An 11,277-nucleotide genomic window follows, 5' to 3' on the forward strand; every position below is an offset into this window, starting at 1 on the left:
TTATAGTCCTACCTTCTCTCCTGTACCTCTCCTATTTTATCCTGCTGCTTTGGCTGTGGGTCTTGGAGAGGGACAGATGCTGAACTTCTCCTCCTACAGGGGTGTTTGGTCAGACCAGGAGGTGTTGCAGTCGCTAGATTTAGCTTAGCAGGCTGTAGCTCCCTGAGAGCTCAGCGGGGCTGCTCAGGGCAATGTGACCCGGTCGCATCCCGCAGTCCATTTCGGACGACCCCGCGGTCTTGCTCCGGCAGCTAGCAGCGCTACAACCAGTGATGGAGAAGGAGGCAGAGAAGGGTCTCCCATGAGGGCCTGAGAGGACTTTAATCACATCTTGTCCCGGCGACCCTCAGAGACAGAGAGACCTCACGGTCCTGGCCTGAGAAGCTTTTCTCAGGCGCTCAGGGGCGGTCCCTGGGTGGGGTTGGGGTACAGGAACCAATAGGGAGAGCCCGAGGGAGTGGCCAGGGCTAGGGACAAGGGAAAAGTGGGAGAACAATGCGAAATAGGGAAAGCAATGGGTTAACAGATTGCCACAAGGAGGTCTCAGCTGAAAGCAGTATCAGCTTGGTGGCCAAGATACTGAATAATGAATTTTCTGCTGAACCTGAAGTCTCAAGTGTACCATACTTTGGACCTAACCTAAGGCTTCTGAGGCCAGTGGACAATCTTTCACTGATTAGGATGACCTTTGGATGTGGCCCAGACCCATCAACCTGATCTAGGAGATGTCCCTGCTCATTGCAGGGGGCAGGCATAGCGGATCTTTCAAGGTCCCTTCTAACCCAAACTGTTCTGTGTTTCTTTTATGTAGCTGTGTTTTCATAAGCAGATAATTACAGGTTAAGTATTCACAATTAAAGGAGAACCTAATAGGCCAAATTATTCTCTGGGGTAATTCTGTTGTTTTTCAGTTGAGTTATATCAATAAATGTTTTGACCCAATATTTTGCTTATGGGAGGGCTTATGAAATGCTAATTATGTTGGTCAAATTAGGGAAAACCAAACAAACTTCAGCTTTGTTTGTATGGTTAAGCAGTGTAATTATGAATGCTGGAACTGACAACTAGGCTTAATGTGGAATACTGAGTTCTGACTAAAAATGTATAAGTGAAACACTTTGTTGGGAGTACATACTGTACGGAAACTGGAACATGTTTTTGGACAGCATCCCTGGCTTTGCAAATCAGATGCTAAGATTCAGCAAAGATGAGTCTTGAAGGTAAGGAACACTTTAGCAGAAGAGCATCATAATATGGTTGTTAGTCATCAGTTACATTGCCCTGTGAATGAAGGTTCAGCTGAAATAATTTAAAATTAACAATTTTATTTAAACCATCTCTAATTCACTATAGTAAAGCAATGTTAATTTGCTATATGAATGACTCTAATCTGAATAAAATTGCCCATGTTAAAGGGGGAGCTGTAACTGTGATAGATTTTCTTTGTATTGCCCAGTTTGGTCAAAGCCAAATCCTGACACCGTATCCTAAGACGTACCTATAGAAGAGGAAGAACAGCATTTAACAGCATCTTACATAACCAGATCACATTATCTAAGTTCCTATCCTTTTTAAAGCTCTTTTGTCAACACTCAGTGGAGAGCATGGTATATAATGCAGTATATACACTAACATTACGTGGTTATTTAGCAAAATATTTTAAAATAAAGCACTATATGCATTTCAAAGGAATTCTCTCAATAAGGTAAAGCATAATTTTCAAACTGTCAGTGCTTGATTGCAGGTTTACTTTGAGATGCTTTTGAAATTACTAGAAATACCAAGAAAGCAATAATACCTAGCTACATGAAGATCTAGATGGGAAATCTGAAGTGGAATGCCAAAATTGAGAATGTTTACTCTCTTTTGGTTCTTCTGTACTTATAAAAATGGGAATAAGAACATTTAACAGAAGCAGAGGTGGTGTACTAGATTTTGCCGTCCAGCTGAATAATTGTGGTTTATGCTGATGTATGGCTCTGCTGTAAAAATCCCTACAACACTCACCAGAATTGCTAGTGAAGATGAATTGTGTGACTGCTCTTCTGGCTAATATCCATTAAACAGAGTAACCACATTTCTCCTTACAGATTCTGATATACCCCTCATAGGTGAGCAGTTATTATATTCACCCACTGAGCCTCCTACTCACTCATAATACACCTTTAGCTCACTGTCAAAAATATCTCTGGAGTTCAAGTGATTTATTTTTGCTCAGAAGGTATTAAGAAACAATTGGGAATCCTTTGTTTTTATTACACAATTTTTGTTAGAAACCAGTGTGGGAGAGAAAGATTAAAATACTAACCTTTGTCTCTTTTATGAACAACTTAAAGTTTTAGAGCATCTTTCTCTCATGGCATTATTACAATAATAATAGCAACAATACTAATGGTTAATTTTGAATTGTTTCATTTGAACCTTCACTGGCAAGGCAATGTAATCCATGACTAACAGCATAATAACAATTATTAATATTGTTAGTATTATTATTGTTCCTATGGAGAGTATTTCAAGGAGTGTATTACCATACCAGAAAAAGGTTGGTGTTGTTTTTGTTTCAACATTCATCATGCAATCATATATATATATATATATTTATATATTTATATATTTATATATATATATAGACAAAGGAGTAGCGATAAGAAACAGGCTTTTATAGTCCTATGAAGTCCTTGCTTAAGACTGGTGACACAGTTACGGAATTAATAATATCTCTGTCCCATTTCTGGTCCCCCTGGAATGAGTCCTCCAGGTGTCAAGTCTGATGCCTAGTCCTGTGTCTGGATGTAAGCTCAGCCTTTAACCTACATTGTGACCAGAATCTAGGTGCCATTCCAGCTCTTACTTCAAGTTATTCAGCTTTTAATCAAGTTGTCTGTATGAAGGCTCCAGCTTCTCCCTTTTGCTGTTCTCTAGCTACTATGTAAGCAGCATTTATCCAGTGAGACAGATCATTAGAGGAAAGTATTTTAAAGCCTCAGCCAATTTACATGTTTATCTGGTTGTCCATTGTCTTATGCTGCCCTGTGCAGATAAGTCGGTGACTTCTTTTTTCAAGGGATCAAGGCAAATAATTTTAAGAAAGTTAATTATTTTTAGTGGATAGTTCCAAAAATTTTATGGCATTTCTCAGTGATTTTGCTTTCTCCTCCTCTCTCAGTACCCTCACCACTTCTTACCTCTGGGCTTGGGTTCCTCTGGAGCTAGTCCAGCCCTGCTCCTTCCTGACACCTTCCTCCTCTCAAGACCTCTGCCACTCCCTCCGCAGTGCCTGTCCCTCCTGAGACCCAGCCTGGGAAACTCCACTTCTCACTTTTATTCCTGGCACAGCTGGGACTGAACTTAGTTCAGACAGTGGTTGTCCATTCAAAAGCTTGTATTTTGTACCAAATGTCTCTGTTCCCAACCAGCTGGCCCAAGAGCGGTGCACTGATAAGGTGATGGCCCAGCAGTCTGCCTACTGCACCCATTTGATATCAAAAGCTTTTGGCTGCTGCTTGGTGTCTGTGGGACAATTAACTGGAAGTGTTTATTGCTCTCTGATAGTCCAACTTATCAAAGCTATAGTTTGGGCAGGAGTCAACATCCCCCTTGGACTATGCCTGCATTTACCACCGATGAGTCTGCTATCGCAGCATAGATTTGGACTGTTTGGTTGGGGAAATTCAATATTATTTCATTTCTGCAACCATCTGAGTCAAAGAAAAGTGATAACTCATTGCTGTACTTCTGAAAGAGTCCATTTTCAATTTTTTTTACTCATAAATGCGTCAATTTTAGAAGTTTAACATGGACTGCAGTTTCTCTGCTCCAGTCCAGGAAGGATTGGTGCTATTTTTTTGTAGATTGTTTTAGGCTGTTTCTTAAAGTCAGCAAGAAACTGGCGCAAGTGGCATGTTTCAGTTGCCACTTAAGTCACAGGCTAAGGTACAGGAGGACAAGCTTCCACTGATCTAGATCTTATAAGGCAATTTCCCAGCAAACTGGCACTGCAGTGCAGTGCTTAAAATCCCTTTCAGCAATGATATGAAAGTCTCAGGGGTGCCATCGCATTGCAAAAATGCTGGTAAAAGGATAAAGTTCCTCCGTGTTTTGTTCTCTCTTCTTTGTTCCTTGTGGCTCCTGATAGCTTGTGGAAATTAATAGACTGGAATTGAGAGTATTGCTCCTTATTCTGTTGATACAGAGAGATTTATATCCTTTCTTTCCCAAATCTCTTCGAAGAAATAAGAAAGGCAAAAAAACCCCCACACTTTTGTGGTCTGGCTAGATTCAAATACCAGCCACTGTTGGCCTTTCATTGGTGTTCAGCAGCCTTTGCAAGATTGTTTTGGGAGCCCCTCCAACACGCAAATTTGCAATCTGCTGATACATATGCCATGGAGTTGAAAGTGTTTTTCGTTTATCAAGAACCTCTTAGAGCATCCTTATGCTTCCTGCACTGATTCAGGCTTTTGTCAGAGTTACCCCTTACATTTCATCAGTCTTCAGCAGCCAAGATGAGGCATTGCTACTGCTAGATACCAAATTCATTTTACAGATGAGCTTGCTGCATGGAGATGTAAAATATTTTACTACTTTCATAATTACAGTGTCAAAAAATTACTGTAAAAAAACTTGTCATTATATCCAACCCAGAAATGTAAATACAAGGTTATGCTACTACTCATCTACTTCAGTGTTACTAAAACATTATGTTAAATGAAGCATTTCCAAACCATACCAAGGGCATGGGCCTCCTTATGGTCCTGAAGACAAAAAGTCTGTGGTGGTTATTAAAACCCCAGCTGCTTTAAGAGTTAAAAGTTGGTCTCATTTTTTTTCTCTGACAAGAAAAATAAGATGGTGTAAAGAAGTTTCTATTTCAAAACCCCCTTCTTCACTTCTTTTTTGTTGCAAATGGGCACCATCTCTGTATTTTTTTACATTGTGTGTTAGAATTGTGGTTGTTTTGTGGTGGAGACCATACCCACTGCAGGCGGAAAAAGTTGCTCTTTCTCCATTTCTCTTTTTTTTTTTTTTTAAAGACTTGCATTCATTTGCTTTCCTGAATAAATGATCCCCGATATGACTTAGCAATTGTACTGTATCAGTAATATGTAATTAAAGTTTTCCAATGAATGTTTTACATATGAATAAAACAATACCAACTAATCCCTACAAAGTACTATCAAATACATTAATACTGAACCCTAAACTAAAGAGGTATTTTAAAGTTTTGTCCCAGACCTGAGACATGCTGAGACAACACATGCAAGTTTATAGCTACAAGGATGAGCATCTTCCCTGATGCAAAGGGATCTTTCACAATGAAAGAAAATAGTTGCCAAAAATATATTGAACTTTTGTGAAATTCAAATCAGCAAGGAAAGCCTAAGCTTGTAAATTCTTATATACTCTAAGTATCTCATCTACAGAAAAGATTGTGTATGAAAAGACTAATTCTATTAATGGAAAGGCAAGATTGCAATGACCCGACATTGGAAAAATACATTGTACTTGCTTTATTATTATTAATTTTTACATTGTTATGGAAGTATCCTCTGGAGTAAATTTGTTTTAAAGAAACATTTTCAGACGAAAAATGGTGGCTGTCCAGCATTCCCATCTGCAGCAGTGTTGCAAGCTCAAGGGATCTCAATTGTGAGCAATAAAAATGTGCTTCAAAGTTTCCAAGATGCTTACTAGCTCTTTTTCTAAGCTTTTCATCAATAAATCAATTGAAATGTAAGATGGTTACTTGAGCAAATGAGAAGGTAATGACTCAGTTTCACTGTATTCTAAGAAAATGATTATTTTTTCACTAATTAGCAGTTTATAGCCAATTTGTTTCTCACACCAGCATACTACTTCTTTCCAGTCCGGATAACTGCTGATACCTCTTTAGCCCTTGATAGATACATATGAATAAAACAGACATAGTGCTCTGTAAACAGGATTGGAAAATATCTTCTGCCTTCCCTATTAGTAGTGAGGGCATATATTTTCAGCCCTTTGTTACCAAAAAATTATCAAATGGACAGAAAACTTTAGTTCGCGGAGGCAAACATCACCGTTCCCTATTTATACTTGTCCTTTCTGACACACATTACCAAAAAGACCCAGAAAGAACTTTTGATTTGTAGTTACACTTCTGCTTGAGCTAAAGTCCAAAATAATGCCTAAATTACTCTCTAGTTTGAAAACAAGACCCCAGACAGCCATGTAAAAAAATGAGCTTAAAAATGTCAGTAATCTTTACATTAAATCTGATAGTTGTAAAACCCCGTTTAAGGATGAGATATTTTGCATTCTCTTTTATCTCCTGTATTTTCAACTTCAAAATTTCTCATGCTTTGTTTTTCAAAGAATAGTAAGCAATTAAGTAATGCATTAGCTTAAAGTAACATAAAACCATCGAATTGGTGCATATCTTTAGTGTTCAGTTCTTAGATGCACTGGTTGTATTTGTCTGAGCTACTACATATTCTTTGTCTTCAAACAAAACTTTAAACAAATGACCCTCTAAATTTACATCTGTATTTTCCTGAATCAGCAGGGAGTTTAGCATCAAGCAAAGAATATACACAGGACTGAATGCTCTTTGATCCATAGGTTTGTGCAAAAGCTTTGATATAACAATGGTGTGGAGGAATTCCACAAGTGAATCTTGGCAGTTTGAAGGAATAAGAAAGTTCAGGATGAAGAACTAGTCATACATATGTCTATGAGAAATCATTCTTTATAATCCTGTTGAATTTTCCTAGTTTTTGACCCAAATATTAATAAGTTAATAGTCAAGGTAAAACTCGCTGGATTCTCCATTACACGAAGGAGCTGTGTGCTATTCAGATAACATAAATTAGCACACTCACTTTAAAGCACCTTTACCAGTGAAGCACTTTGAGAGACTTCAGGGAAACATCTATGAAAGAAGTGTGCACTCCCAGTGCTGCAGTGCCTCTTTTTTGGTCCTGTCTCCCAAAAGTAGAGTCTCCAGTCCTGAGAAGCCCTCAGAAACTTTATACATCACCTGGGGCAAGAGAACAGCATTTCAGAATTGGATGCTAAGTAGCATGGTGAACCAAGCAGCTCTTCAAGTACCTCAGTGTGAAGTCATGTAGAACTAGCCAAAGGGGATGCTCAGTGTCCTAAATAGATGTGACCTACATTTTAGACCTTTGCAAGATTTAGATACATATGGCAGGGACCTCCCTTTGCTCTGGATTTTAAAATATTAACTTCTCATATAGTATGATTATACTCTTCTCTCTTTATTTTATTCTGAAGTTTTATTTTGAAGCAAAACCATCCTCCTGCTGTGTTATTTGGTCCTGTTCTGAATACTGAAGCATTCACGAAATGCATACTTTTGTCTTTATTTTCCTCTTATGGCTGAAATTGGTGACTGGTCTCAGCTACTTTCTGTGCTGAGGGTCAGGAGGAGTTGGGAAGCCCCACTAAATAAATCCAGTTTAAGTAAACTAACCCAGCTAATGCAATACTAACAAAATAAATGAAATTTATAATTTAAAGCAATAAATAATGATATAAACAATAATATAAGAGCATTTAAAAATTTAGTGAGGAATTACTAGTCTTGGTAACATTGCTCCTCGTGCTCCAAGCATGTCGCCAGCAGTGGTGGGACAAATGTAAAAGAAAAGGCTTCCCCAGGTTGGAGACATTCCTGCCTGTACATGGGGAGCAGGAAAAAGCGGTTGTAGTCCTTCACCCTTCTTTCTGTGGGAGGCTGCAGAAAAAGCGGGGTCGGCTGTGGTTTGGAACTGCAGCTGCCTAGGGCTGGGTTTTCTCACTCCTTTGCACAGAAACAGCCTGAAGAGAATGTGAAATGCTGCCTATGAGACCAGAGGAGGGATGAGATGCTCCAACCCAAAGGCAGCCAGGTGCTAAATGAGCCTCTGACCTCCTCTCCACCACCTTTTTGGCCTGTCAGCCCCACTTTCTCTACACTTAGGTGCATTTTCTGCAGTGATTTGACCTAAAATCCAGTGTTTCAGCCCAGCAAAGTCATGCAGGACCTGGAGGGGGTTCAGGTGAGGAGCTGGTTGCTGCCACCTGACAGAGGGGTCGCACCTACCCTGTTCTCAAGTTCGCAGGTCTCTGCACTCGGTGTTTCAAGTGTAGGGCAGGCTGTGCTCACCCCACTTCTGGATTCTCCTCCGGTTTCAAAGCTGTAGTTTCTGTACTTCTGAGCTCACCTTGGGCTTCCTTCCCTACTGCTGGTAGACATGGGTCTGTGGGCAGCACAGTTGGTTAATGCTGCTTTTATGATTTTGTACCCTTTGGGGTAGAAGATTGCTATTTGGCATCAAATCCTTTGATATGTGTGTTTGATTTTTTGTCACTTTGAGGCAAAATTCTGAGCAAGCTGAATTGTCAGTTTATCCTTTAATCCTGGTAGCTCAGGTAAGATGGTGCCTTTTCTCTGTGAACCAACAGAGCAAAGCAGTGGGGAAATAAGCATTAATCAAGAATGTAGACCACCCTGGATAGACTAAAAGGGGTGGGAAGCATGGATGAATTCTCCAACATCATACAAACTGAGCTGGTATCTACAAACAGTGTTTATTAGGCTGGAAGAAGATGAGCTGCAATTCAGTGTTGAGTGCTGACAGGCGAGTCAGACTAACATTTAATTTTGAAAGGGTATGGAAAAGACTTTTAGTGGTTTCTGAATAGGAATTAACTTGTTTTGATTTCATTTTATTTCATTTTGCTAAAGTAAAAATGCTCTACTTCTACTGTATATCAAACAAAAGAGCTTGGCTAGAATTTAAATGCCTACAGATGTAACATGAGTGGTTTTGGCTGTGTCTACACTGTTGTGTGCTGCTCTTAGGAGTAGATCAAGACTCTCATTGTTTCACATTCACAGTTCTTGCCTGTAGGAGCCTGAAACCTACTCTGGTGCAGTATTTTGGGAGGAAAGAACATAAATGCAGATTTATTGTAAGTTACATAATAGCCCCCCCATCCCTCAGGGTGCCCTTACCTCAAGAGTGACTGGTTCCCAATCTTCAGCGGTTGTATTTGCCTTTGGGAGGGTGTGGTTGAGAAGATAACCCAAGTCAACTTTCTTGCATGTGTTTCCAAGTTTTTCTGTATGTTCTTAAAGGGTGTTCAACTAATACTTCAGCATCATCCAGATGCCATCGTACCAATCCTCCTGCCAGTACTGGGAGCTGAGGGAATGCTATCCCATCAAAATCAAGGCAGAGAAGACTGAGGTGGGCTTCAGGTTTGCTAAGATGCTGATGACAATTCAGTACTGGTGCACCCTGAGTTTAGCACTGCACTGCATTTGGAGCCTTTTGAGGTGCTCCCAATAAATGGAAGTACAGATTTACAAGGCAGCTCTGTCCTTTGGGTAGCTCTGTCAACAAAGGATATACGTAAAGAGCTAAATCTTCCAAGAACTGTAGGCAGGAGACAGATGTACAACTCCCCAAAAGTTTAAAAATATGAAGAGTTTCTGTTGGTAGGACTCCACCTGTTCCTGTATTTAAGTGGCCCTATTTACAGGGAGAATTAATTCTCTAGAACCCACATCTTGCCACTACCAAGTGGAATTTCTCTCGACATTTTTTGAAAGAGATATTTGCAGTTTTTGAAAGACAGAAAAGTATTTCCTGATGCAGCTCTGGGGTTCATGGATTAGTGCTTCAATCTCAAATTAAAGTAAGTTCCTTCACACTGTTTTCTCAAAACTTCTGAATTACAGAGAAAAAATAATAATAAACAAAAGAATAAAATTCAGCCATCTCCATAATCTTCAGTTGTTTGGTCTTATGTGGCACCTACCCTTAGGTAACTCAAATTTCTTGGGACATGGTTTAGGAAGCCTAACTGCTGGATCTTGGATGTTGTTGATTTGGACTGTCTGGACCATGACTTGGAGCAGAAGTACTGCATTGCTTAACACTGTGGAATAAAGCCTAAAGCCAAAGTGTGAATTCCTTGAATGCTGTACAAATAATGGCAGCTTATTTCCCAGCTGTCTGTGTGATGTAAGGCCTTGCCATGTCCATGGGTCAGCTCTGTGGGGCACACACATATGGGGTGGGCTCTATGGGTCTGATGCATTTCAGATGTCTCAGATTCACAGTGAATGTACCATATATATAGTTTTATCATGTGGGTTTCTGTTTAAGAATTTCCAAACAGAAGTTAAACATCCTTCCCAAAAGACGCACTTTTATCCTTTATTTATTTATTTCTTGAGTTGTGTAGAGGATTCAGCACAGTAATATGTTGCATTTTCCACTCACTTGACTTCTGATTTCCTATATTGCCATGCTGATTTCCTATGTTGCTATGCTGATTTTCCTAAACAAGACCAGATCTTTCTTTAGTCTATTCCCTTAGTCTTTCCAGTAAATAATGTCCATTGTACCTGGTGAGTGAATGATTAGATGATTCAATTATATTGTCTCTTTTTCCTGTATCTTGCATGTAAAGAGAAAAGGGATTATTAATAAACATTTGCAGTCTATGTTGGCAAAGTTGAATATATGAAAAAGCTTTTCCATAGTATGGTTGTTAACATGCTGCATGTGTCCCTGTGCTCCTTGTTTCATGCAACATTGGTATGCTTAATTAAATTAAAAGCTTCTTGGGGCCATGGTTTTATTTTTGCTTTATGCGCACATTGCAAGTACTTAAACCCTGTTCCCTTCTCTTTTTTTTTTTTTTTCTTTTGGGGATGGTCTTTTGCATTTTTTGCATACTTCCCCCAGTGCTGTTCATTCCTCACCTTAGGGTTTCTCCTGCTCTGATGCATGAGGAGGAGAGCCCCAAGTTCGCCCAGCGCTGCTCCTGCAGGGCTGTGCAAGGCTCAGACACGGGCACAGCTCGGGGTCTGCTGACGGCTCAGGGACAGCAGCCTGTGTTTGTGAAGAAGACAAAGGGCTGACAGCACAGAATGACATCCAGGACTCGGCGCAATGCTGTGGTCCATGTGCGATACGACTTCTGGTGCGGGGAGAGCATCCCGTGCTTGTTGCTCTCGGGCAGTGGCACTACCCAAACCTCCCTCAACTCTCCGTCGCCCTCTGCCATGCAGCCACAGCCAGGACAGCCCCAGGCCTGTGACCTGCGTCCATCGCTGCCGTGGGCCGTGGCTGCGGCGGGGAGCCCGCCCGGCTGGGCAGAGCTGGCAGGTCGCGGCCCGCCGGGGCCGCTTTGTGCCCGGGCACCAAACCCGGCACGGCCGCGGCTCCTCCACACAGCTCCCGGCCGCGGGCTCCCCCACACAGCTCCCGGCCGCGG

The 11,277-nt window shown here is 40.7% G+C and overlaps 1 protein-coding gene across 4 annotated transcripts in view; it reads left to right on the forward strand.

Annotated features, from left to right (window-relative positions):
• Positions 1–11,277, forward strand: part of DLGAP2 (DLG associated protein 2) — a 458,740-nt gene that overhangs the window by 26,189 nt on the left and 421,274 nt on the right. The gene's annotated exons all lie outside the window — the stretch shown is intronic.

The sequence above is a fragment of the Corvus kubaryi genome, unplaced genomic scaffold, assembly GCF_017639235.1.
Source record: "Corvus kubaryi isolate FWS band 111438036 unplaced genomic scaffold, C.kubaryi_AGA036_p1.0 split3-73, whole genome shotgun sequence".
Lineage (NCBI taxonomy): Eukaryota > Metazoa > Chordata > Aves > Passeriformes > Corvidae > Corvus > Corvus kubaryi.